The 22,820-nt window shown below is 45.9% G+C and overlaps 1 long non-coding RNA gene across 1 annotated transcript; it reads right to left on the minus strand.

Annotated features, from left to right (window-relative positions):
• Positions 1-2,090: 2,090 nt before the first annotated feature.
• On the minus strand, positions 2,091-11,236 carry LOC306755175. The gene is made up of 3 exons (XR_013771287.1): positions 11,115-11,236; positions 10,356-10,422; positions 2,091-2,519 (listed from the first exon to the last, which is right to left on the minus strand). It is a non-coding gene; the product is annotated as an uncharacterized lncRNA (long non-coding RNA).
• Between the last annotated feature and the right edge of the window lie 11,584 nt (positions 11,237-22,820).

Here is a 22,820-nt window from a genome sequence, read left to right on the forward strand (position 1 = left end):
CAGTCATCCTGCGTTTCGGTTTCAGCTGCTCCGGCTGCTTCATTATTACTTTTGTTACATGAAGATTCATCTTCACATGGACATGCACATAAGTACCTGCAGCTTCCCAGGAACTTCTTGTCTGTCCAGAGAATTAAAAGAATGAAGATGACAGCTGGCACAGCCATGTATACGCAGCAGTCTTGGGCAACACCCTCACAGGTACAGTCCACGTCCTTGTCCAGCAGAACGTTGTAGGTGACGCTGACGACGACGATGACCACAACGCTGACCTTCTTGAAGTGTAATTTGTCGAGGAAGCCCCTCATGTTTGGTGCAAAGTTTCTGCAGACAGAAGAGTCTGGAAGCAGCAACGAGGATGAAGAAGAGATTTATTTCCTCTACATCTGCTGCTCCGCCTCTATCATGATATGAAGATGTTTGGAGCCACAAGCCACTGCTTGTTTCAGTGTTTGCTGCCTGCAGCCAGCAGCCTCTGCTCACCACAAGTTCCACTTTCTCTTCTTCTACTGCAGCCAGTCTGAGATCTCTGACCGTCTTGGAACGCTGGAAACCCTAAAAGCTCACATTGTAGAGGAAAACCAACAAACCAGGTGATGAAATTGAACCATTTTATCATTTTTACAGACTAAATGAGCTGATATTAACTCTGATGGCAGCATTATGTAAAGAAGTAGTTTCAGGGTGACGGTTAGCATCGACGCGTTCATATAAACACACAAGATGTGTTTATATGAACGCGTCGAAGGGAGATGAAGCTACATGGTTTACTGGTCTGCTTGGAAGCAGGAAGCTGTTCCAGAGAGGAAAACTGGTTTAGTCCAGGATCTGCAGTCGGACTTCAGGATGCCCATGGGACAACGTGAGCATGTGCTTCAGCAGCTAGCGCTAGCTAGAAGAGCAGAGAAGAAGACCTCTCTCAGTTCCAGTGAACATGGAAGCACCGAGGAGGCTCTACGGAGAGTTTCGGCAACATGTCCTTCCTGGTTGGGTTCTCAGGACGCTGGAGCGTGAGGATCACGCGACAGCTGGCAAACTTCTAGATTTTATGACAACAAAGCAGCAAAGCGGTGCTTTGGCCAGTCTGACCAGGCGTCTGCTCGTTATTTCTTCTTACTGGGAGGTGTGGCGTCGGAAATAAAGGTTCAGATTTCCACCTCCGACATGTTGTCATCTCTGTCTTACTGTTTCCTTCTGAACAGAGAAAAAGTAGAAGCTCAGTGGAATTTATTAACCAGTTAACCTGAACATGCTTCCATCATAACCAGCTGATTAGTGGTTTCTCACATACAGCGCTGCTGGACAGCGAGAACCTGAACGCTGGCCTCAGACGAGCCGGGAACGCCGAACTTGGAGGTCGGAATGTTGCGAAATGTGTCTCTAACATGTCAGCTCTGTTTCATATCACAACCCTGAAGTTTTAATCAGAACTAGAAGCCCTGCAGACCTCCTGCAGACCCAGCGGACATTACCTGAGCTCTAACCTCCACTTCTTAACCTAACAACATTGAAAAATGGGTCCCAAGCAACAAAGAAACACTGAGGATTGGGTATCACTCACTCAGGTAAACGACTTGCTGAATCACCAGAAAGACATGTTCAATGCAGCAACAAGACATTTTTAAAGACCTAGTTAAAGTAATAATATGGTTAAAATACTGAATATAACATGAATGGACATGACATGCATGCATTAATATGTAAAAATGGATGTACATAAGGATGAAACTACAAAATAAAATAAAAAAAAATGATTTGAGTATGTAAATAAGCTTGTATTCCATGATTGAACAGAAATGCTGATGTGCTTTGTAACTTTTACAAGTTTTTGCTTTTTGCATTATAACTGTGCCGGACCCCAGGAGGAAGAGCTGTAGCTTGCTACAGCTAATGGGGATCCTAAATAAACTAAACTAAGCTAAACAGAGTGGAACGTGTTCAGAGAAAAGTGATCATGCCAAGGTGGCCCCGCCCACACAATATGGCCCCGCCCACACAAAGGCAAGAGGCAGACAATTTTCCAGACAAAACTCCCAAAGAGCTTCACAAGGAAACACAGAGAAGATAAAACCAAATGAAACCACGTAGAAACAGGTTTAAAGAAGCGTTTAGCTGCTTTTTAACGTGGGAGTCTGCAGATCTCCGGCTGAGAGGAAGGACTTCCACTGCTGCAGAGGTTCCTTCACCTTTCCACAGCCAGCAGACCTGATCACATGGTCTGAAGGTCCTGCTGGGGCCTGCAGAAGGTCTCAGCTGTCCGGTCCTGTCGGCTCCACATCTTCAGACCAGAACTTTAAAGTGGACTCTGTAAAAACCAGGAAGCAGCTGGACCGGTACCGGACTGGATCTGGAGGATTTTCTGATCAGCTTGCAGCGGCGTTCTGGAAAACCTGGAGACCATCAGGAGGGAACGTGGAATTAAAAGGATCAAGTCCAGATGAAAAGTCTGGTAGAAACCTGGTGGTAAATAGTCCCAACATTCCTCAGGAGTCGTCAGACTTTGGCTGAAGAGGGTCCATCTGAAAGAGGACAAACAAAACATCATCTGATGGAACGTTACAGGAAAAACAAGCGAAAACAAAGTGATGGAGTTCCTCCAGGTTCTGCACTGGGAGAAGTATGTTTCCTTTAGGGGAGGAAACCAGTATGTTGAACAGACAAAAAGCCTGTAAAAAATAAAAGGTGAGAGGTAATAAAGGCATGTGCTTAAAAAAAAGATAATAATTTAATTCAGATTTACTGATCTGACTGATTCCAGTATTTACCTTCAACATACAAAACTAATGAGCAAAAACACTGAAACCTTTATGGTTTAAAAGGACAAAAGCTGTTTATAAAACAGTTGGAGGATCTGTTTCTCTGAACAATCTAGATAAAGAAGCTAAAGATAAAATAGCAGTTGTGATTTAAAACTATTAAAAACATGATAAGAAAAAGAAAAGTTTCATTAGTTCTGTTGTGCTCTGTGTGGATGAAGAATAAAATATTCTGCATTTAGCAGAAGCTACTTGAACGTGATCAGTGATCAATCCATAGTGATAAACGCGTGGCTAGTGGGTAGGAGGAACCGCACCCAGGCGGCGAGCATGCCAACTCCACACCGACCCTGTTCTGTTCTCTTCTTCCTCCTACTTCAAGGCAAACTGGAACATGATGGAGCTCATGTCTCCATGTAGTGGAACAAGCAGGTTACAGTAAGGTTACTGCTTCATTTCTGCTTCCTCCTCAGATTTGTACCTTCTGCTGATTGTCACAGCAATGTGTCCACGTACAAAATCTGCAAGAATTTCATCCACGTACCTTCTTTACATAAAGTACTTAAAGAACTTCTGTCTGGACCAAAAATAGCAAAGATTCCTTCATTTGTAGGATTTTAACCATTAAAATCATCCTGATCCATTGCTTCACCGCGTTGCAGAACCAGATGATGATTGTGAAGCTTTTCAGTCATTTTACGTGTTTTTAAGAAGACTTAACTGTAATCTCAGTGAATTCTGTTGTTTTAAGTATTTTGGGCAGATCAGCAGCCATAGGTGGATCCTGGTTGGTGGTAGCAGGTCCTTTCCAGGTTTAAATCATACCTCACAGATGTAGAAGGTTATTTCTCTCACCGAGGCATGGAAGACCTGCAGATGTATGTGAGACCTGCAGATGTATGTAAGACCTGTAGATGTATGTAAGACCTGCAGATGTAAGACCTGCAGATGTATGTAAGACCTGTAGATGTATGTAAGACCTGTAGATGTATGTAAGACCTGCAGATGTATGTAAGACCTGTAGATGTATGTAAGACCTGCAGATGTATGTAAGACCTGTAGATGTATGTAAGACCTGCAGATGTATGTAAGACCTGTAGATGTATGTAAGACCTGCAGATGTATGTAAGACCTGCAGATGTATGTAAGACCTGCAGATGTATGTAAGACCTGCAGATGTATGTGAGACCTGCAGATGTATGTGAGACCTGCAGATGTATGTGAGACCTGCAGATGTATGTGAGACCTGCAGATGTATGTGAGACCTGCAGATGTATGTGAGACCTGCAGATGTATGTGAGACCTGCAGATGTATGTAAGACCTGCAGATGTAAGACCTGCAGATGTATGTGAGACCTGCAGATGTATGTAAGACCTGCAGATGTAAGACCTGTAGATGTATGTAAGACCTGCAGATGTAAGACCTGCAGATGTATGTAAGACCTGCAGATGTAAAACCTGCAGATGTATGTGAGACCTGCAGATGTATGTAAGACCTGCAGATGTAAGACCTGCAGATGTATGTAAGACCTGCAGATGTAAGACCTGCAGATGTATGTAAGACCTGCAGATGTAAAACCTGCAGATGTATGTGAGACCTGCAGATGTATGTAAGACCTGCAGATGTAAGACCTGCAGATGTATGTGAGACCTGCAGATGTATGTGAGACCTGCAGATGTAAAACCTGCAGATGTATGTAAGACCTGCAGATGTATGTGAGACCTGCAGATGTATGTGAGACCTGCAGATGTAAAACCTGCAGATGTATGTAAGACCTGCAGATGTAAGACCTGCAGATGTATGTAAGACCTGCAGATGTATGTAAGACCTGCAGATGTAAAACCTGCAGATGTATGTAAGACCTGCAGATGTATGTAAGACCTGCAGATGTAAAACCTGCAGATGTGAGACCTGCAGATGTAAGACCTGCAGATGTATGTGAGACCTGCAGATGTGAGACCTGCAGATGTATGTAAGACCTGCAGATGTAAAACCTGCAGATGTGAGACCTGCAGATGTATGTAAGACCTGCAGATGTAAAACCTGCAGATGTATGTAAGACCTGCAGATGTATGTAAGACCTGCAGATGTAAAACCTGCAGATGTATGTGAGACCTGCAGATGTATGTAAGACCTGCAGATGTATGTAAGACCTGCAGATGTAAAACCTGCAGATGTATGTCAGACCTGCAGATGTATGTGAGACCTGCAGATGTGAGACCTGCAGATGTATGTAAGACCTGCAGATGTATGTAAGACCTGCAGATGTATGTGAGACCTGCAGATGTAAGACCTGTAGATGTATGTAAGACCTGTAGATGTATGTAAGACCTGCAGATGTATGTAAGACCTGTAGATGTATGTAAGACCTGTAGATGTATGTAAGACCTGCAGATGTATGTAAGACCTGCAGATGTATGTAAGACCTGCAGATGTATGTAAGACCTGCAGATGTATGTAAGACCTGCAGATGTATGTAAGACCTGCAGATGTCAGACCTGTAGATGTATGACCTGCAGATGTATGTAAGACCTGCAGATGTATGTAAGACCTGCAGATGTAAGACCTGCAGATGTATGTCAGACCTGTAGATGTAAGACCTGTAGATGTATGTAAGACCTGCAGATGTATGTCAGACCTGTAGATGTAAGACCTGTAGATGTATGTAAGACCTGTAGATGTATGTAAGACCTGCAGATGTAAGACCTGCAGATGTATGTCAGACCTGTAGATGTATGTAAGACCTGCAGATGTATGTCAGACCTGTAGATGTAAGACCTGTAGATGTATGTAAGACCTGCAGATGTAAGACCTGTAGATGTAAGACCTGCAGATGTAAGACCTGCAGATGTATGTAAGACCTGCAGATGTAAGACCTGTAGATGTATGTAAGACCTGCAGATGTAAGACCTGTAGATGTATGTAAGACCTGCAGATGTAAGACCTGCAGATGTATGTGAGACCTGCAGATGTATGTAAGACCTGCAGATGTATGTAAGACCTGCAGATGTATGTAAGACCTGCAGATGTATGTAAGACCTGCAGATGTAAGACCTGCAGATGTATGTGAGACCTGCAGATGTAAGACCTGCAGATGTATGTGAGACCTGCAGATGTATGTGAGACCTGCAGATGTAAGACCTGCAGATGTAAGACCTGCAGATGTATGTGAGACCTGCAGATGTAAGACCTGCAGATGTATGTAAGACCTGCAGATGTATATGAGACCTGCAGATGTAAGACCTGCAGATGTATGTAAGACCTGCAGATGTAAGACCTGTAGATGTATGTAAGACCTGCAGATGTAAGACCTGTAGATGTATGTAAGACCTGCAGATGTAAGACCTGCAGATGTATGTAAGACCTGCAGATGTATGTGAGACCTGCAGATGTATGTAAGACCTGCAGATGTATATGAGACCTGCAGATGTAAGACCTGCAGATGTATGTAAGACCTGCAGATGTAAGACCTGTAGATGTATGTAAGACCTGCAGATGTAAGACCTGCAGATGTATGTAAGACCTGCAGATGTATGTGAGACCTGCAGATGTATGTGAGACCTGCAGATGTATGTGAGACCTGCAGATGTATGTAAGACCTGCAGATGTATGTAAGACCTGCAGATGTATGTAAGACCTGCAGATGTATGTAAGACCTGCAGATGTAAGACCTGCAGATGTATGTGAGACCTGCAGATGTAAGACCTGCAGATGTATGTGAGACCTGCAGATGTATGTGAGACCTGCAGATGTAAGACCTGCAGATGTATGTGAGACCTGCAGATGTAAGACCTGCAGATGTATGTGAGACCTGCAGATGTATGTAAGACCTGCAGATGTATATGAGACCTGCAGATGTAAGACCTGCAGATGTATGTAAGACCTGCAGATGTATGTAAGACCTGCAGATGTATGTAAGACCTGCAGATGTAAGACCTGCAGATGTATGTGAGACCTGCAGATGTAAGACCTGCAGATGTATGTGAGACCTGCAGATGTATGTGAGACCTGCAGATGTAAGACTTGCAGATGTATGTGAGACCTGCAGATGTAAGACCTGCAGATGTATGTGAGACCTGCAGATGTATGTAAGACCTGCAGATGTATATGAGACCTGCAGATGTAAGACCTGCAGATGTATGTAAGACCTGCAGATGTAAGACCTGTAGATGTATGTAAGACCTGCAGATGTAAGACCTGCAGATGTATGTAAGACCTGCAGATGTATGTGAGACCTGCAGATGTATGTGAGACCTGCAGATGTATGTGAGACCTGCAGATGTATGTGAGACCTGCAGATGTATGTGAGACCTGTAGATGTAAGACCTGCAGATGTAAGACCTGCAGATGTAAGACCTGCAGATGTAAGACCTGCAGATGTAAGACCTGTAGATGTATGTAAGACCTGCAGATGTAAGACCTGCAGATGTATGTAAGACCTGTAGATGTAAGACCTGCAGATGTAAGACCTGCAGATGTAAGACCTGCAGATGTAAGACCTGCAGATGTAAGACCTGTAGATGTATGTAAGACCTGCAGATGTAAGACCTGCAGATGTATGTAAGACCTGTAGATGTAAGACCTGCAGATGTAAGACCTGCAGATGTAAGACCTGCAGATGTAAGACCTGCAGATGTATGTAAGACCTGCAGATGTAAGACCTGCAGATGTATGTAAGACCTGCAGATGTATGTGAGACCTGCAGATGTATGTGAGACCTGCAGATGTATGTAAGACCTGCAGATGTATATGAGACCTGCAGATGTATGTGAGACCTGCAGATGTATGTAAGACCTGCAGATGTATGTAAGACCTGCAGATGTATGTAAGACCTGCAGATGTAAGACCTGTAGATGTATGTAAGACCTGCAGATGTAAGACCTGTAGATGTATGTAAGACCTGCAGATGTAAGACCTGCAGATGTATGTAAGACCTGCAGATGTAAGACCTGTAGATGTAAGACCTGCAGATGTATGTAAGACCTGCAGATGTAAGACCTGTAGATGTATGTAAGACCTGCAGATGTCAGACCTGCAGATGTATGTAAGACCTGCAGATGTATGTAAGACCTGCAGATGTATGTAAGACCTGCAGATGTATGTAAGACCTGCAGATGTATGTGAGACCTGCAGATGTATGTAAGACCTGCAGATGTATGTAAGACCTGCAGATGTAAGACCTGTAGATGTATGTAAGACCTGCAGATGTAAGACCTGCAGATGTATGTAAGACCTGCAGATGTAAGACCTGTAGATGTATGTAAGACCTGCAGATGTATATGAGACCTGCAGATGTAAGACCTGCAGATGTATGTAAGACCTGCAGATGTAAGACCTGTAGATGTATGTAAGACCTGCAGATGTATGTAAGACCTGCAGATGTATGTAAGACCTGCAGATGTATGTAAGACCTGCAGATGTAAGACCTGTAGATGTATGTAAGACCTGCAGATGTATGTAAGACCTGCAGATGTAAGACCTGTAGATGTATGTAAGACCTGCAGATGTATGTAAGACCTGCAGATGTATGTAAGACCTGCAGATGTATGTAAGACCTGCAGATGTATGTGAGACCTGCAGATGTATGTAAGACCTGCAGATGTATATGAGACCTGCAGATGTAAGACCTGCAGATGTATGTAAGACCTGCAGATGTAAGACCTGTAGATGTATGTAAGACCTGCAGATGTATGTATGACCTGCAGATGTATGTAAGACCTGCAGATGTATGTAAGACCTGCAGATGTAAGACCTGTAGATGTATGTAAGACCTGCAGATGTAAGACCTGCAGATGTATGTAAGACCTGCAGATGTAAGACCTGTAGATGTATGTAAGACCTGCAGATGTATGTAAGACCTGCAGATGTATGTAAGACCTGCAGATGTATGTAAGACCTGCAGATGTATGTGAGACCTGCAGATGTATGTAAGACCTGCAGATGTATGTAAGACCTGCAGATGTAAGACCTGTAGATGTATGTAAGACCTGCAGATGTAAGACCTGCAGATGTATGTAAGACCTGCAGATGTAAGACCTGTAGATGTATGTAAGACCTGCAGATGTAAGACCTGTAGATGTATGTAAGACCTGCAGATGTATATGAGACCTGCAGATGTAAGACCTGCAGATGTATGTAAGACCTGCAGATGTAAGACCTGTAGATGTATGTAAGACCTGCAGATGTAAGACCTGTAGATGTATGTAAGACCTGCAGATGTAAGACCTGTAGATGTATGTAAGACCTGCAGATGTATATGAGACCTGCAGATGTAAGACCTGCAGATGTATGTAAGACCTGCAGATGTAAGACCTGTAGATGTATGTAAGACCTGCAGATGTATGTAAGACCTGCAGATGTATGTAAGACCTGCAGATGTATGTAAGACCTGCAGATGTAAGACCTGTAGATGTATGTAAGACCTGCAGATGTAAGACCTGCAGATGTATGTAAGACCTGCAGATGTAAGACCTGTAGATGTATGTAAGACCTGCAGATGTAAGACCTGTAGATGTATGTAAGACCTGCAGATGTATATGAGACCTGCAGATGTAAGACCTGCAGATGTATGTAAGACCTGCAGATGTAAGACCTGTAGATGTATGTAAGACCTGCAGATGTAAGACCTGTAGATGTATGTAAGACCTGCAGATGTAAGACCTGTAGATGTATGTAAGACCTGCAGATGTAAGACCTGCAGATGTATGTGAGACCTGCAGATGTATGTGAGACCTGCAGATGTATGTGAGACCTGCAGATGTATGTAAGACCTGCAGATGTAAGACCTGTAGATGTATGTAAGACCTGCAGATGTAAGACCTGCAGATGTATGTGAGACCTGCAGATGTATGTAAGACCTGCAGATGTATGTAAGACCTGCAGATGTATGTAAGACCTGCAGATGTAAGACCTGTAGATGTATGTAAGACCTGCAGATGTAAGACCTGTAGATGTATGTAAGACCTGCAGATGTAAGACCTGTAGATGTATGTAAGACCTGCAGATGTAAGACCTGTAGATGTATGTAAGACCTGCAGATGTATATGAGACCTGCAGATGTAAGACCTGTAGATGTATGTAAGACCTGCAGATGTAAGACCTGTAGATGTATGTAAGACCTGCAGATGTAAGACCTGCAGATGTATGTAAGACCTGTAGATGTATGTGAGACCTGCAGATGTGAGACCTGCAGATGTATGTAAGACCTGCAGATGTAAGACCTGTAGATGTATGTAAGACCTGCAGATGTAAGACCTGCAGATGTATGTAAGACCTGTAGATGTATGTAAGACCTGCAGATGTAAGATCTGCAGATGTATGTAAGACCTGCAGATGTAAGACCTGCAGAGGTATGTGAGACCTGCAGATGTAAGACCTGTAGATGACCTGTAGGCATGACAGTCATGTGGTCTGACACAGTTCTTTTGAACACTGAAAAAACTGGATTCATTGTCTTCCTATTCCTTCTTTGGCTTTTTCTTTTCATTAACCTTTAAAACATCCTGAACTGTTAAAATGATCTTTAAATATCTTGTTTTGATGCAAATCAGCTCCAGGTTGAGGAAACCTTCAGAACAGTGGCAGTAGGACGTATTCACCTGATCGGATCCAGAACTACGGCGTTCAGACAGTCGGCCTCCGGAGACCACGATGCTTTTCTTCAGACTTCGGGACAAAAGAGGGAAAAAAGCATGAAAGAAACGTTTGGTGTTTGATTTTCTGAAAGGAAGCTGCTTCAGTCAGAGATGAGTTACAGTTGAAGAAAAGCATGTAAACCCTGCAGGAAACATGTGATTCACATGTAGTTGATGTGTAAATTTACATGTGAACCACACATGAAATTGAAGCATCATCTTTTCACATAATAGTGATGCATCCTTGTCTCTGGGATCTTTGATTCGACTCTGAGCCAATCACAGTGAACCTGACAGACTTTGCATGTGTTGGGCTGGTCTGGACTGGTCTTATGCTGGTCCTAAACTGGTTCCCAGTTTGAGATGGTCCCTGTGTGACAGTGTGCATTTCTAACTGACAGAAGCATCTACATCCTGTTCACTATCTGTTCACTAACTGTGTTGGATTTATGTCCATCCATCCATTTTCCTAACCGCTTTGTCTGTTCCAGCAATCACTCAGTGAGACACAGGTACACCTGCACAGGTCGCCAGTCCGTCACAGGACCACAGAGAGAGACAAACAACCATTCACACACACACACACACACACACACACACACACACACACACACACACACACACACACACACACACACACACACACACAGACTGGATTCATGTGACTTAAATGTGGAGAAAAAGATGAGTTGACTGAACAAAGACCGGACATGTTTGTCTGACCTGGTTCCAGGCTGATCCCAGTCTGCACTGCGAGAAGAGGTTCCATCAGAGCTGGTTTTGGTCTCTTGGTCCCGACGTTGTTCTGAGGACTCCTTAATGAGTTCATGTGCAACATGGAAGCAGCGCTCCCACCGCTCTTCATCCACATAATGAGCCAGTTTCTCAGAGATTTTAGCTTTCACGGCTTTTCTCAGCTGCTCCGTCAGCAGTGTGTCGTTCTCTTCCAGAATGAGCCTGTGCAGCTGAATCTTCACATTCATCCGGTCCTTCCAGCAGGTGGAGAAAATTCCTTCCCAGTCCAGCGAAAACCAAACGACTGCAACAACACCGAAGAAGAAAGCTAATGCGAGGCCATGAGCCTGAAACAGAGAGCAGTGGTCGGTGCTTAATGCTCTCCGTTATAGATGGAAGCTGTTAGAATGAGACCAACCAAACACTCACCCGTGAGGCGCTTTTCAGCTGAGCGATGATTGCTGATTCGTCAGACCTGGAGGATTTATGGCAGGGTAACTGAGCCTGTTGTTCAGAGCCATCATTCCTACAGCAGACGTACCAGTCTCCGTCTATTAACACCATCTCAACCCACAACAAGCCCACAATCAGGGCCTTCAAGTGGTATGAGAATAAACTCAGGAGAAATTTCCTGCATTTGAAGCGTGAACACGTGCACGTGTATCTCCACTCTCGCTTAAAAGGCTTGTCCAACCAGAGCATGAAGAGAAACAGGAGGAAACACGGCAGAAGTAAGTAGACAGCACACTGTAGAGTCTGCTCTTTGCAGGAGCAAGCAAAGTCAATCTGCAAAACAAAGAAGTAGAAAAAAAGGAATAAAACGGAGAGGATGATGTTAAGTTGAGCAGAAATTTTAACAATGATCTTCTTTGTAACAACTGCAACGATCTCACTCCTCTCCATCCTGTCTGCAGACCTGCAGGCTTCCTGCAGACTTTATGAACACACACAGATCATATCCATAACCGGTGTGCCAATCTGCACCAAAGTGCCGACCCAAACCCTCCAAGTGGGCCGGCCCTGCAGTTTCAGGCTTCAGGCCGGTCCACCAATCAGCAGCCAGTCTGATGTTAGTGGTGGTTTCAGGTTTACAGTTCAGTCAACAACAGCGATGTTGTGTATGAAGAAGAAATTAACCCACCGACCCACCCATCCACCTACCTGTCTATTTATCTATCTATCTATCTATCTATCCATCAATCCATCCATCCGTTTGATCTTATAAAACAATATATATATATATATATATATATATATATATATATATATATATATATATATATATATATATATATATATATATATGTATGTCTCATTTTACATTTAAATGTGTGAGTTTGTGTATAGACAGACAGAGAAACAGTTTAATGTCTTTTCTTGTCTTGATGCCAGTACACTGCTTTGGAACTGCCAACAAATCGAATCGACCACATCCTGTCTGAACTCGGCGATGTCTTGTGTGAAAATAGATCAGTTGGAGGAAAGTTTGCACGACGGCACTGTGGCAGCAGCAACCCCAGCAGGCAGCTGTGGTTCAGCTTTGCCCTGCGATGCAGTCGATGCTGTGAGGACTGACGTCCGAGAACTTTCTCAAGGTGTTGAAGAGCCCACCGCTGCACCAACATCCTCACGTCTACCCACTTTTCTTTCTGCAGGCTGAAAACATTTGTTGCAGTAAATCTCCCTGCAGGAGCTCAAAGAGACATGATACTGAATAATCCCGACGTTTATTAGATACATCTGGAAACGGCATCTCTTCACTGCTGCACTCTGATTTTGTTGCAAGTTAAGCAGTTGCATCACTTTCATTAGTTTCATTATAAAAGCACATTTTACAGTAAAACATCAGGAATTTGGAAACAGAACATTAAAATGATGATCTTTAAATGTTTCTTATTTTGTAACCTGGTTAAAGGATCTGGTTGGAGTTTGATGGAAGACCAGTGTAGATGTAAAACCCTTTGTTAGCATCAGTGTTAGCAGACTGTTAAGCTAGCTCTCTGCCAGCAAACATAGCAACATGTGATGAACTTTTTCAAATCTTTCAGCAGCGCTTATTCAGAACAAAGCACAGCACAACAGCAGTAAGATCTGATGAGCTGCAGAACACTGCAGAATACGTCTGTCTTTGAGTTGCTGTTCAGTAGAAGCTAATTGCTTCAAGTTGAAGCTAATCGGCCACACACCAAAGCTAATGTGACTGACTGAATACTTTGCCCACGTTGTGCTGGTTTGCAGTAGTAAAAGCATTTCCTGTAACTCTTATGAATATCAAAGCTAACAGAAAGATGTTCAACTGTCTTGGTTTAGTTTTATGGTTTTCATATGCTGTTCAGTAGGAAACAGAACTACGTTCATGCTATATAAGCTAATGGCTAAACGGCAAATGCTAACTTCTTCCCCAACCGTCACCTTATCATGGTGGAGGAGTTTGTGTGTCCTGAAGATCCCAGCAGCTATGTTGTTGGTGGCTTTACGGCCCTGGTAGTGTCACCCATGGCAAACAGGTATCTAGGGGAGGGACCAGACTAAGTGCAGCTCAAAGACCTCAATGATGACAACGACCATGGGCAGAAATGTTCCCTTGCCAGGACGCGGGTTACCGGGACCCCCTTCTGGAGTCAGGCCTGGGCACGAGAGTGAGCATCTGGTGGCCAGGCCTTTGCCCGTGGGGCCCGGTCGGGCTCAGCCCAAAAGGGTTACATGGGCCCCACCTCCTGTCCACTCCCGCCCTCCCGTGGGATCACCATCTGCGGGAGAAGCCGTAGGGGTCGGGTGCAATGTGTGCTGGGCGGCAGCAAGAGGCGAGGACCCTGGTGGTCCGATCCCCGTCTGCAGAAGCTGGCTCTAGGGACGTGGAACATCACCTCTCTGGTGGGGAAGGAGCCTGAGCTTATGCACGAGGTTGAGCGGTTCCGGCTAGATATAGTTGGACTCACCTCGACGCATGGCTTGGGCTCTGGAACCAGTACCCTCGAAAGGGGCTGGACTTTCTTCCACTCTGGAGTTGCTCATGGTGAGAGGCGCCGAGCAGGCATCCTCATCAGCCCCCAGCTTGGTGCCTGCACGTTGGGGTTTACCCCGGTGGATGAAAGGGTAGTTTCCCTCCGCCTCCGGGTGGGGAGACGGGTCCTGACTGTTGTCTGTGCTTATGCACCGAACAGCAGTTCAGAGTACCCACCCTTTCTGGAGTCCTTGGAGGGAGTGCTGGAGGGTGCTCCTTCTGGGGACTCCATTGTTCTGCTGGGGGACTTCAATGCTCACGTGGGCAATGACAGTGAGACCTGGAGGGGAGTGACTGGGAGGCATGGTCCCTCCCCCCCCTCTGAACCCAAATGGTGTTTTGTTATTGGACTTTGGTGCTCGTCATGGATTGTCTATAACGAACACCATGTTCCAACATAAGAGTCCTGACCTGTGGCCACATGCCTTGGACACTCGGGTGAAGAGGGGGGGCGGAGCTTCAACTGATCACCACCTGGTGGTGAGTTGGCTCAGATGGTGGGGGAGAAAGCCGGTCAGATCTGGCAGGCCCAAACGTGTTGTGAGGGTCTGCTGGGAACGTCTGGCTGAGTCCCCTGTCAGAGCGAGCTTCAACTCCCACCTTCAGCAGAGTTTCAACCATGTCCCGAGTGAGGCGGGGGACATTGAGTCTGAATGGGCTGTGTTCCGTGCCTCTATTGCTGAGGCGGCCAGCCGGAGCTGCGGCTGTGAGGGTGTTGGTGCCTGTCGTGGCGGTAATCCCAGGACTCGTTGGTGGACACCAGCAGTGAGGGATGCCGTCAAGCTGAAGAAGGAGTCCTATCGGGCCTTCTTGGTCTGTGGGACTCTGGAGGCAGCTGATGGGTACTGACAAGCTAAGCTGCATGCGGCTTCACCTGGCGCCAAGGCAAAAACACGGGCATGGGAGGAGTTCAGCGAGGCCATGGAGAACGACTTCCGGACGGCTTCGAGGCGATTCTGGTCCACCATCCGGCGGCTCAGGAGGGGGAAGCAGTGCTCCATCAACACTGTGTACAGTGGAGGTGGGGAGCTGCTGACCTCAACTCGGGGCGTAGTGGGTCGGTGGAAGGAATACTTCGAAGACCTCCTCAATCCTACCAACACATCTTCCAATGAGGAAGCAGAGATAGTCGAATTTCGGATTGAGGAGGAGCAGTGTGGTTTTCGTCCTGGTCACGGAACAGTGGACCAGCTCTATGCCCTCTTTGGGGTCCTTGGGGGGGCATGGGAGTTTGCCCAACCAGTGCTTTGTGGACCTGGAGAAGGCGTTCGACCGTGTCCCCCGGGGGCTCCTGTGGGGGGTACTCCGGGAGTATGGGGTACCGGACCTCCTTGTGCGAGCTGTCCGGTCCCTGTACGACAGGTGTCAGAGCTTGGTCCACATTGGCGGTAGTAAGTCGGATTCGTTTCCAGTGAGGGTTGGACTCCGCCAAGGCTGCCCTTTATCACTGATTCTGTTCATAACTTATATGGACAGAATTTCTAGGTGTATATATATATATATATATATATATATATATATATATATACACACGTGTATATATGTATATATATATATATGTATATATATGTATATGTATATATATATATATATATGTATATATATATATATACACGTGTATATATGTATATATATATATGTATGTATATATATATATATATATATATATATATATATATATATATATATATATATATATATATATATATATATATATGTATATATATATATATATATATATATATATATATATGTATATATATATAATGTCTCATTTTACATATAAATGTGTGTGTTTGTGTATTGATAGACAGAAATAGATATTAATGTCTTTTCTTGTCTTGATGCCAGAACACTGCTGAAAGCAACCACATCCTGTCTGAACTCTGCGGTGTTTTGCGTGAAAGTAGATCAGTAGGAGGAAAGCTCGCACGACGGCACTGTGGCAGCAGCAACCCCAGCAGGCAGCTGTGGTTCAGCTTTGCCCTGCGATGCAGTCGATGCTGTGAGAACTGACGTCCGAGAACTTTCTCAAGGTGTTGAAGAGACCACCGCTGCACCAACATCCTTACATCTACCCACTTTTCTTTCTGCAGGCTGAAAACATTTGTTGCAGTAAATCTCCCTGCAGGAGCTCAAAGAGACATGATACTGAATAAGTTCCTTCCGTGGGAAAGCGGCTCTAGTTGATCTCCCCACTTTCTAACCAGCTGTTTTTCAGACCAGGTAGTCTGCATGCTCCCACCCCCACCTCAGATTACTCACCTACATAAGATGGTATATGATAGAGTGGGACACTCTGGAGGGATATTGCTGGGTTGATAGTCTCTTTCCACAGATCTCCGGTCAGAGAGATGGGCACAGAGAGATAGTTCTCAAGCACTTTATTACATTTGTTTTCAAAGGAACGCAGGTGAGGACATGATGTAGATGCGTGTGTGGTCTATGAAGAAACAAGAGTACAAATAACATTACTAATATTGTACATGTATATAAGGATACATAATAAATGATAAAGAATGAAAATATCCAGCTGTAAATGCATTTAACTTATCCGAATAAACAATAAAGCATCAGAATCCGGTCATGTAGAGAGCTAAACCCAAGATCAGAGAAATTTAACAATTTGGTGGTCTCTGGCTCCATCTACTGGTAGCAAATGAAACTGCATCGCTTACAACACGTGAGGACCGCATGAACCGGTGGTGTCTAATTACACTCGAGAGCGCACAGTGAAATAAAAGGCTGCAGCGCAAATGCGGATAAATCTACTTAAAAGGGACTCTCAGCAAAACAGCTGAAAACCAGCAAACAACGTATTAGTCTACCAGGGACTTGTTACATATTCAGATGTACTGGTTAGCTATGTAATGCACTTCCAACATTCCCATATGCACATGAAACACAAAACAGGTCGGCTGTTTACCCACACAAATTCAGATCATCTATTCAGATGCAAAAATAACGTTAGATTAATAACACACATTACACCTACTTCCAATTATGCACGCACACGGCAGGTGTCCAGCTCTTGGAATGCGCTGTCGGTACAAACGTTCAGAAAGGAAACTACGTCACTAACAGAGACTTTCAAATTAAGATAACTGATAAAACTTAAAGACTTTCTGACACAACCGCCCCCAAATTCAGTAAGGAATTTGAAAACCTAAGAAAAGTCCAAATTAGGTGGAATCTTCTTCATCCTCCCAAGCCGGCAACCGCACAAGACGTACAACCGGTCGTAGGTAGGTCTGTCCCTTTACCTTTACTTCAGCTGCCCTGACTCGACCATCTGCGCCCGGGCAAATCTTCACCACTCTCCCAATTGGCCACTGAGCTCTGGGTAGCTGTGAATCAACCACCATCACCACCTGACCAGTGGTTAGATTGTCAGTGTCTTTGTGCCACTTTGATTGCTTCTGCAGGTCCGGGAGGTGGCGACAGATGAAGTTGGACCAGAAATGGTCAGCCAGTATCTGGCTGTGGCGCCATCGTCTTCTGCCAAGAAGGTCACTGGGTGCATAGACAGCCTGAGGGAGTGATGCATCACGGCGGCCCATCAACAGTAGATTTGGGGTCACAGGATCCAGGTCTGCAGCATCAGAGGAAATGTATCCCAGCGGTTTGGCATTTAATATGCCCTCCACCTCAATCAGCACAGTTTGCAACACAGGTTCGGCAACAGTGTGATCCTGGAGAACAACTTGGAGAGCTGTCTTAATAGACTTAATCTCACGTTCCCATGTTCCTCCGAAGTGTGGAGAACCAGGAGGGTTGAAACGGAACTCAATCTTTTGTCCTGCCAGCTGTTCTCGGAGGGGCACTTCTAGAGCAGTAAAGCTAGCCTGCAGCTCAGCAGCTCCACCTCTGAAATTGGTCCCTCTGACAGAATCTCAAATGGCTTGCCGCGACGAGCAATGAAACGGCGAAGAGCCATAAGGAAGGCATCAGTGTCTATACTCTCTAGCAGGTCGAGGTGCACACAACTTGTTGTCATGCACTTCAATATCAGACCCCATCGTTTCTCCGTGTGTCGGTCCACCTTGACATTATAAGGGCCAAAACAGTCTACTCCAGTCGACCAGAAAGGTGGCTTGTATAAGCGGAGTCTGGCAGGGGGCAAGTCAGCCATCTGAGGGACCACTGGAGTAGCGTGCCATTTTTGACATTCAACGCAGGAGTTCTGATGACGCTTTATGGACTCCCGTCCTTGGAGGATCCAGTATGTTCTCCTTATCTCTGCAAAAACCCTCTCAGGGCCAGGATGAAGCAATTCACCATCATATTTCTTAATGAGCAGCTTTGTGACATGATGTCTGGGATCGAGAATGATGGGATGTATAGCATCTGGATCGAGAGCTTCAGCTCTGCGTAGTCTACCTCCTACTCTCAGCAGACCAACCGCTTTATCATACTCTGGGGCAAGCATGAGCAGGCGACTCTGCCTGGAAAGTGGCTTGCCAGCAGCAAGCGTTTCCATTTCCTCAGGGAAAGACTCTCTCTGGGATTGCATGAGGACATGTAGCTCTGCCTCTCGGGTTTCAGCTGCTGTCATATTGCGACTGCTGTGGTTGTCTGCCGCCCCGTGAAGGCTCTCATGAGTAGCCTGGAGGAGACTATCCCAATTGTCTATGCCAGATACAGACATCCGAGTTGGAGAGCAGGTGGTGGCCCCACAGAACACTGTCTTTCGCAGTTCATCCTCGTCCATCTCCTGAGCCTCCTCCCACTGCAGTTGGGGCCAATTGTCTGGATGCTGTCTGAGGAAAGCTGGACCTTTGCTCCACCGGTTTGGCTTGCTGAGCTCGAGCAAGGGTTTTCCACGGGTAAGGTCATCGGCTGGGTTCTCTGTGCCACTGACATACCGCCAAGTTGAGCCTTCAGTAAGGTCTTGAATCTCTGCAACTCTAGTTCCCACAAAGACTTTGTAACGGCATGAGTCAGACTTGAGCCACGTTAGGACTGTGGTTGAGTCAGTCCACAAGGTGACTTGATGGTGTGGTAGTGATAGTTCAGTCATAGCAACTTTAGCTAGTTGTGCACCAGCTAGGGCAGCACACAGTTCTAGATGCGGCATAGATAGCTGTTTGCGGGGACTCACTCGTGATCTGGCCATCAGAAATGCAACATGGACTTCTCCTTGGTCGTCTTGGGTGTGGAGATACGCAACCGCCCCATAAGCTCTCTCAGAAGCATCACAGAAAATGTGCAATGCTCGCCTGGATGCCTTAGTATCTGCTGCTGATGGAACATAACATCTGTCGATTTCCACTTGTCGAAGATGGACCAACTCACTTTCCCATTGTTTCCAAGTATCCAGCAGGCCCTCTGGCCTTAATGGTTCATCCCATCCAATTCCAACTTTCCACAGGGATTGAATGAGGATCTTTGCTCTCGTGGTGAAGGGAATGAGGTATCCAAGTGGCTCATATTGTGTTGCCATTACCTTGTAGACATTCCTCAGAGTTGGCTGTGAATACTCAACTAGTCTGTAGCGGTACCCAAGGCAATCGGTTAGGCAGTTCCAGCGAAGACCTAAAGCTGGCTCCTCTGGTTCTTGGTGATGTTGGGAAAGCCACAGTTCAGTGCTAGCCGCTTTGGCTTCTACTGGAAGATGTTCAACAACCATGGGGGTGTTACTGGCCCATTGTCGAATGTCAAAGCCACCAGCTGACAACAGCTTGCGCATCTGATTGATTATGGCCTTGGCCTCCTCTGCACTTCTGACACTAGTTAAACAGTTGTCAACATAGAAAGCAGTCTCTACAAGGTGTAGGATATCTTCATGACCTCTGCTGTTATCTCTCACATGTCTCTGGAAGGCATATGTGGCACAGCAGGGACTGCATGTTGTCCCAAATGGCAAGACCTGCCACTCATAAACCGTAGGTTCTTCTCTTCTCATGTTCCTCCAGAGAAAACGAAGAAGAGGTTTGTCCTCTGGTAACCGCCGCACCTGGTGAAACATGGCTTTGATGTCACCACTTATAGCCACACTGTGTTCTCGAAACCGAAGGAGTACGCCAAGGAGGGTAGGGCCTAATATCGGACCAGGCAGGAGTTGACTGTTGAGACTTTGGCCATCATGTTGGTAGGAACAATTGTAGACAATCCTGGCTTTGCCATTGTGATGCACAACATGGTGTGGCAGATACCAGGACTCCGTGGAGCTGTCGACTGCTTCGGGAGATAGAGGTTTGGCGTAGCCTAACTCTTCGAGCTTCTGTATCTCTTGACAGTAAGTTTTAGCTAGAGTAGCGTCTTTAGCCAGACGGCGTTCAGTACTCCGCAGCTGTGGGAGCAGGGTGTGCTTTGGAGCCCAGAGTATGGAGCTTGACTGACGTCGAAGCAGTAGAGTGGCATACCTTGTTACTCCATCTATCTCTACTTTGACTGTGCGCTGATGTAACAGTTCCAGGGCTTGTTGATCTTCTTTGGATCGTGTAGCATTTTTTATGTTGGCATAGGGGATAATGTCAACTTCCCACAGACGCTGAACATGTCTTTGTAACTCTGAGTTGGGAGACATGGTGAAGTAGCAGTGAGTGTGTTCACCAGTGAAGTTCAGATTGGTTGGGCCTTGCAGTGTCCATCCAAGAGCAGTACGCACAGCTAGGGGACTCCCAGGAGGTCCAGACCGAACTGGTTGGTTTGGAAGGAGAAGATGTGGAAAGTCAGAGCCTATGAGCAGAAGTGGTTGTACCTTATCAACCACAGGGAGTGGAAGACCTTGCAAGTGGGAGTATTTATTCATGAGTGCCTTTACAGGGTAGGTATGCTCGGACAGGCTCAACTCATCAGCTGTAAAGGCATGATGGATTCTATGTTTTCGCTTAGGAGCATGAGCTGGGGAAATGTCAAATGACACTGCTGCTCCTTGTAGGTGTATGACATCCTGACGTACAGTCCGCAAAGGCAGGCTTTCAGGCTCTTTGGTTAAATGGAGCTGCTGGACTGCTGAAGGAAGGATGAGGGTCCGCTCAGATCCATCATCCAGGACAGCAAACCCCTCCATCGAGTACTCAGCATTGTGCAGGCGCACTTTCACCAACTTTAGCATGACTTTCTGTGGGCGACTAGGACGGTCAACGTAGACAGTGTTGGGAGCAGCAGTAACCATTAATACCTTCTTAGCCTCTTTATGGCACACTTCATGAAGCACAGTAAGGTGTTGTTGCTTGCACAGTTGACAAGGCTTCTTGAGAGCACATGCTTCAGGTGCATGGTTTCTGCCACACCTCCAACAGCCTCTGTCTTTAATCCATGCAGAAATGTCGACTGGGCTGAGAACTTTAAATTTGGGGCACACACTGAGGTAATGCTCTCGGGTGTTGCAGTAAGGGCAGTAAGGCTTCAGGCTAGTTTTAGCGTTGGGGAACTTTGTGCTGAGAGCAGGGTTAGGAAAAGGCGTTTTAGCATGGCTCTCTGCGTTATAGAACACATTGGCTGAATGACCCTGTGGTTTCCTTTGGCTCTTAACTGGCTTAGGTTGGTCTTGGAACATGAGAGCTGCTCTAGATGAAATGCGCTTTGCTTGTGACTTTAACTCAAGTCATACGGAAAAGTCAGTGAGCGTGTAAGTCTGATCAGTGCCAGTCCTCAGAATGCCTTGATTTATGCTGTATTCCACAAACCCATCTCGATAGTTAGTAGGCAGTTTGCTAAGCAGCCTGTCAACATGAGAGCCACATCGCAGTTCATATCCATTCTCGCCTTCGAGGGAGCGTAGCATTCCTACTAGACCCTTTACTGATAAGGCAAAGTTGTCAAAGGCCTCTGGTTCTCCAGGTCTTATTGGTGGCGAGTTTAAGATTGAACCTAGCTCACTCTGCACAAGCTGACGCGGTTGTCCGTATTTATCTTGGAGGGCCTGGAGAGCTGAGGTGTATGGCCTATGGTCATGCATATAAGCTTGGGCTAGTTTGTAGGCACTTGGCAGCTTCAGATGATCAAGGAGAACTTGATATTTGAACTGCTCTGTGAGGTGAGCATGTGTGTTGAGCAGGTGGTCCAACGCCATCTTTAGCAGGGCAAAGTCAGATTCTCTTCCTGAGGTGAAATTAGGTAGGGTAGGTCTCGGGAGACCGTAGGAAGAGGCAACTAGAAGCTCCATGAGGTCTGTGCCCAGAGGTGCTCTGTGACCTGAGGGTGGTGCTGTCACCAATGGTGGAAGTGGCGTAGCAGCGTGTGGATAAGGCAATGTATTAGTGCCTTGTGGCACTAGCTGCTGGGTTGAGACAGGTTGAGGCACATGCAGGACTTGTGCCTGCTTATGGTATATCTGTGGTTGGTGGAGTGGGGCCATATCCTGCTCTGTGGTTTGTGATGGAGCATATGGTGTTAAGGCGCTCACGGTTAACTGAGGAGGTTGCTGTAACGTTGAGTTGAGTGCTACCTCGGGAGGACGCACGGTGTTGTGGGTCTGCTGTTGCTGAGTGAACATACCAGTATTAGCAGCAAATAGCGAGAGGTGAGAGGTCTGGACTGGGGCTGACTGGAGGCTTGTGGAGGTAGGTGGGTTGGTGACTGCAATGGGAACTGGTGGCAACACATGGGTGAATGTAGGGTGGAGCAATCCAGGTGCACCCTGTGGAGTAGTTGTTGGAGGCGGGTGCCTGGTTGATGAGCTCGGGTTGTACTCACATTCACTGAGGGGCCTGAAAGATGGAGAACACACCTATTCCTCCTCT

Source organism: Telmatherina bonti, assembly GCF_933228915.1.
Source record: "Telmatherina bonti genome assembly, chromosome: 4".
In the NCBI taxonomy this organism is placed as follows: Eukaryota; Metazoa; Chordata; class Actinopteri; order Atheriniformes; family Telmatherinidae; genus Telmatherina; species Telmatherina bonti.